The sequence below is a fragment of the Zerene cesonia genome, chromosome 12 (assembly GCF_012273895.1).
Source record: "Zerene cesonia ecotype Mississippi chromosome 12, Zerene_cesonia_1.1, whole genome shotgun sequence".
NCBI lineage: Eukaryota > Metazoa > Arthropoda > Insecta > Lepidoptera > Pieridae > Zerene > Zerene cesonia.
Genome location: NC_052113.1, coordinates 367,601 through 374,132, shown reverse-complemented (window position 1 = coordinate 374,132; position 6,532 = coordinate 367,601). Strand labels below are relative to the sequence as shown.

The following is a 6,532-nucleotide window of genomic DNA, read 5'->3' as shown; positions in this document are numbered from 1 at the left end:
AGGATACTTATATACCGATTAAATAATCCATTGGGATAAAACAGGAATCTTTATTTCCAGACAGAGTCGGGACAAGCGTCTAGTTAATAATAAAATGTGCTCTAAGTGCCAAGCTACTCTTTATAGTTGTTTGCTAAGCAGAATGTAGACAAAAATTGTGAATCTGTGAAATCGCCATAAGGTTATGTTAAGTTAGGTCAAAGGACAGCAAGAAGTTCTATACGTAATACGCTGGTTTCTTCATCCCTCTAGTGGTGGATTAGTTATGTGCTTGGTATGGTTTGTAGCTGTATTCAAATATAAAATGATGTGTTGATAATAATGATAAACAAACTTAACTCAGTGTATGTTTAAGGCAAGTAGGAAGTTTAGAAGGAAAGTATTAAATTGTAATTGTTCATTTTCTACCCGTCGCTGAGTTCCAGCACCGGAGCACTCGTCATAAAAATAAATACAAAATTGGATAGCTGGCGATCTATTACCGTATGCTTCACACGTTATTTCTTTCACATATCATGAAGCGTTGGAACGATTCGCCACATACGGTGTTCCTAAATCGTTATGACATTGAGGCATTCAAACAGCCTATAATATGTCCTTAAAAGGTGGCAAAGCATCAGGACTCCTCCAGTGTGTTTATGAGCTTAATGGTTGTTCTGACCAAAAGTCGTTCGTGAGTTCTCACCTTTTTAAGTCTAGTAGATTGTTCAAAAAAATTACAATCTTCCTATCTCCACACTCTCTTTGACGAGTGATTCGTGTGATTATTAAAATTGTATCAAAAGTATGAGTACTATAAACTATAAACTGATATTACGAACATACATAAGATACATTCATAAACATTTATCTTTTTGTGGGGAAATCTTGCAAAGATCTCTACGGACATCCACGGGACCTGTGGTAGAAACTACTCCGTTCCATAGCGCTACTTTAGTGAAGGGGCCTCGTGTGCTAATTGGGATATTTTCACTAAGTACAATTTAGCAATAACTTACATAACGAAGCCTAGAAGACAATTAAATAAACAACAAATCACGTAAACCCAAGGCCAAGCGAGAAAAGGTGCCAGAAGTCAATGAAAACTGAATCGAATTCGATCAGCATTCTGTATAGATCAGTGTCGAGGATGCATGAGCGTGCGCCGGTTGTTCCTATGTGTGCGGTCTGTGTGTGTATATGAATTCGGCTGTTCTACAAATACAAATAAATTGGATTGAATAAAGTCTGCAAGGAAATAATAAGGTATGTGCTATGATTATGTTTAAATAATAATTGTGAATGTAAAGAATGTTTAATAAATATCGTGAGGAAATAAAATTTAAAGAGAGAGAAAAACTGAATTGTTGAAAATTTTGTGGGTATATTTATTTGAATAGAATTGATTGAAATGGGTTTTTACGTAGTCAGTGTTTAATAAGATTTAAATCTCAAACAAATATATTAAATAAATCACCATAAAATTTTTAAAATATAGTATTGAAATTTTTAAAATGCCAAAAAAATACGTATATTACAGTTCGCATATTTAAAACATATGATATTTAAATTCAATAACAGCCTTGTGAAGTTGTTTTATCGGAAACAAAACGACTCAAAACTAGTTTAATAATTGTAATTTAATTATAAAAAAATGAAAACATATTAGCGTCTGTGCCTTTATAAATTTAGAGAATATGTTATATATTATATATTTAATGTGTTATATATTTAATATATTATATATTTAATAAATAGTTGCAAGCAGTATTTTGAATTATACTCGAACGTATTGGTTTTAGTGCTAATCTATCTATGTGCAAAAAATCATCGAATTACATACATCTATTTACGTTTTATACTTTTGTGAGTAGTTATTAAAATAGCATAAAAGTTCATACTGTGCGATTCAACTACTCATAGGATCCTTTCTGCGCCATTTTGTGAAATAATAAGTCTTAATTCAAAGAAATTAATAATGATCTAAGTTAAGAAAAACTTTTGTATTAAAATAAGATGTAAAAGACAGGCAAATACAATGTTTTTTAAGTAAATAGTATTTTTCATAACATTTGGCACATTAAGGTCATTGACTTTCCTATTCTTAATTTAATCGCATATTAGCTAACTACCTACATTTAATATATACATCTTTAATCGTAGGTCTTTCATAGTGAACTAAATGTATTATGTATTATTTCATCTATATCTATTCGTTCTGTTAATTTCTACTTCTACTAATATTATAAATGCGAAAGTTACTCGGTCTGTATGTCACTGTAATTTTCACACCAAAACTACTGAACGGATTTCGATAATATTTCGTACCAAGATAGCTTGAGACCTTGAGGACATATGATAGCTTTTATTCCGGAAATCCGACGGGAGACGCAAGTTATCTTTTGAATACGCGGGCGATACCGCGAGCGAAAAGCTAGCTTAGAAACGATCTATGTAATAATAATAGTCAAATAAGTAATAGGTTATTTAATAAAATTTGCAAACCTATATCAATTGAGCTAATATAATAAAAATACAATTATACCTATTTCAATTATTATTTCATATATTATTATGTCTACAATAAAACTACTCGTAAGTCGATAATATTTACGAACGAACCTAGCCATAAAAATTCTGTATCATCAAACCTGTTTGCATCATTGTTTTTATCTAGCACTAGCTTTCAGCCCGCGGCTTCGCTCGCGTGGACTACAAACTTTTTACTTCGTGAATTTATAAGAGGCAGTATGACGAGTTTTCGACTGAGAAGCGTATGTCCCGTCAACTTCTTATTTGAGCAAACATCCATTAAAAAAAACCACTATTTCATTTTCACTATCTTATATTACTAATGACTAATAAGTAATAATTGAAAAATAATATATTCTTTATCCACCGTTTACGTGTATGGACGGGCATCCCTTTTTTTTATAAATAACATTCAATTTACAACTTATTAGAACCTTATATTATTTATTAATAAAGGTCCATCAGTTGTTACACACAACAACAAAGTTGCACGCGACATTTCAATAACATAGGTCTATCACTATATAAAACGTTGTCAAAATCAGCCACATAATTTTTACGTGACTGACGCATTTATCATAAATAAACAAACCGAATAAAATTACTAACCAGCCGCTCGGGTTGACCTGATAAATTAGGCTGTGATACTCGGTAGAGATGTAGCTTTCCAATGAATAAAGAAAGTTTTCGAGACCACGCCCAAACCCCTTCGATCCCCTTGATTAAGCAACTTTACAAGTATGCTACATCGATATAAATATGTTTTTAATCAAAATATCACACAGATAATAAAACGAATCAATGATTTATACAATTAAGTGCGACCTTTTATTTAATTTTTGTTTAATTACCTTTATTTTGTGTCCTTTATTAAAGAAAATATATAAATAGAAAAATAAATAAACCTTCTTTTTCGTTATTTAGGAATTTTTGTATATTATGATGGTGTTAATCACATCGTATTTTATCCAAAAGTGAGTTTTTTTATTTATTTTAAATTAAATAGCTTCATCATAGTGCAGTGCAGATAACACACTATAAAATACACCAACTTTTAATAGATTAACTTCAGATGTTACCAGTATTTTCTTCTACTTTCATTCAAGACACTCCATGAGGACGTGATGTCGGTAAACCTTGATAGGCTCATTTGTTTTTAATATGCACGTGATCGTACATTATAAATTTCGTCCTCGCCTAAGTCACGGCGATAGTATGACCTAGCATGCTCACAGACCATCGAAGCCATGAATTAAAAACGTATGTAGGCGTCACCGTTATTTGAATTGAATAAAATTCATGTGCTGTCACATTTACACGCTCGGTCTTATAATCAAACTATAAACTAGCTGCGCCCCGCGGTGTCACCCGCGTAAGTCCATATCCCGTAGGAATATCGGGATAAAAAGTTGCCTATATGTTATTCCAGTTGTCCAGCTGTCTACGTGCCAAATTTCATTGTAATCGGTTAAGTAGTTTTTACGTGAATGAGCAACAAACACACACACATCCTTATAAACTTTCGCATTTATAACATTAGTAGGATTATAGTAGGATTTGAAAGTTTGTTTATCCGTCAATCACGCTTAAACTACTGAACGGATTGTAATGAAATTTGGTATTCAGACAGAGTATGAGCTAACTCGGGTGATAGGATACTTTTTATCTCGATTAATTGCTCCATTGGGATAAAACAGAAATGTTGATATCAGGACGGAGCCGGGACGAGCGCCTAGTTAGCAATAAAGTATTCACATTGATATCTAATGCAAACGATTTTTTTTTTTTAAATTCACTTTATTAATTTCCACTACCCCCTCACGCCGGTAACATGTGGGTGTTCAAGGGATAACTTGATGAGGCTGAATTGCATTTTAAGCTTTTCATCAGGTTCAAACTTATAAAGCCGGTGGTAAAATACGAATAGGCTAGATATTTATAGCGCATCGGGAAGTTGGACCCTCGCTTCTTACGACGTCCGGATTAAATTGACTCGGAGTGGAGTCCACAGTAAATTTTGTTTCTTATGTCAAACCGTTTTTCTTACGTCTTTTCACCAAATTAATAAAATAAAATTGTTAAATAACTTTAGTAATACAGGGTTATAATAAAGTTTGAAAAAGAAATATAAAAAAAAAGAGAAAAAAGTTTGTAGAAGGTTTTCTGTTTTTTACCTTGTATATAATAAAATATTTCGCTTCTTTTACCTTAACTGCATAGTGATAAGGCCGCCGATTGTACTATATCCTTGGTAGGTATATGTAATTGTATATATATACATACCAAGACGTGCTTTGTATTTTCGTTTTATGTAACATTGTTATTCATTTACTAAATCAAAATAATCTTCGGCATCTGGAACAATATATAGGATAAACTTATTCTATGTTCACGTGCCAATGCCCAAGTCCTATTAAAATACGTACACTCAAATCGGAGATCAATAAAAACAAACACAGCATTAATTTCTCATTTTATGATATACTAACTGCGCCCCGCGATTTAACCCGCGTAAGTCCGTATCCCGTAGAAATATCGAGATAAAAAGTAGCCTTTCTGTTATTCCAGTTGTCCAGCTGTCTACGTATCAAATTTCATTGCAATCGGTTAAGTAGTTTTTGCGTGAAAGAGCAACAAACACACACACATACTTACAAACTTTCGAATTTTTAATATTAGTAGAAAGTAGGACTGGTAGTATAATAGGATGTTTCTTATATGGCTACTAGAGTGTACAGGAATCGGTTACAGAAAAATATGCAGGTGAAGGTAACAAAACTGTGTTTTTCTTTTGTGTTTAATATCATAGCGGGCAACTGAGCAGGTGGTTCGCCTGATGTTAACCGATCACCACCGCCCATGGACATTCGCAGAAATAGTGCCTCTGCGGATGCGCTGCCCGCTTTTAAGAGGTAAGGGAAAAGAAAAGGATTGACGATTGGACCGGGACGGATATGTAAAAGATAACGGGTGTCAAGAAATGTCAAAATGTACGGTTAAATTTTCGCGAATAACAAAACAATTACGAATGAAACCACATACCACTTTACACGTTATCAATATAGCTCTTACCACAATACTATATAACGGGGATTATATAAATTTGCACTTCATCGATAAACCTTAATACTTTAAAATAAGGTCGGCACGATACTGCGCCTTGAATTATGCGAATATGTAACAAGTCTGTCCATTAAGCTATACGTATTTATTGATAGATATTTCATAGACGAAACATTCGTGTTTTTATATGTTTGTCGTGTTTTAGCCTTAACTGCTGGACTGGTTTCGAAAATTGTTCAGCATTGAAAAGCTGCATTTCTCTGAGTATAGGATATAATATATACCGCTGGCGAAGCCGTGGCGGACCGCTAGGTCTCCAATAGCAAAGATGTATTAAGAATATCAACTTAAAACACAACCAAACCTATGCGATTGACAATTTCTTTTAATTAAATTAAACTGCTGTTAAATTTGCTGTGATCAAAGCAAATACGTTATAGGTAATAAACTCCATTATCATCATCATCAGCCCATATATATTACCTACTGAGACAGGCCTCCTATGAGGGTTCAGGCCGTAAACCACCAAGCTGGCCAATTGCGGGCTATGGCAGATATCACTTGTCGTCGAACTTTTGATTATTGGACATGGCGTTTTTCTCACGATGTTTTCCTTCGCCGTTTCTATTAGTGATGTCACATGTGCAGAATAAATCGAAAAATCCATTTATTTCTGCACGCTCGCCTGGTTTCAAACCCTTAATTTATACCCCACCACACAATTACACCACACAAACGATTATTAGACACGAGTTTGGCCTTAGAGTAAACATTTATAAGGAGGTAATATGTTCATAGACCATGACCTGTAGCGACTCAAGTATACCAGAAAAGTACTCCAATAATACCAGCGATACTGCGCACTTTACTCAACTGTGTATGTGTATGTGTGTGTGACTATGTTTTAACTTTTCTGATGTTCCCGTATGTCATCGTACGTAATTCATGGTAATTTTTC

At 33.6% G+C, this 6,532-nt stretch overlaps 1 protein-coding gene across 1 annotated transcript in view; it reads left to right on the top strand.

The window, feature by feature from the left end:
• The first annotated feature begins 1,116 nt into the window (after window positions 1–1,116).
• LOC119830846 (cationic amino acid transporter 3) overlaps window positions 1,117–6,532 on the top strand; it is a 30,538-nt gene continuing 25,122 nt past the window's right edge. The window contains exon 1 of the mRNA XM_038354009.1: window positions 1,117–1,245. The gene's annotated coding sequence lies outside the window, so the exon portion shown is untranslated. The remainder of the gene's footprint in view (window positions 1,246–6,532) is intronic.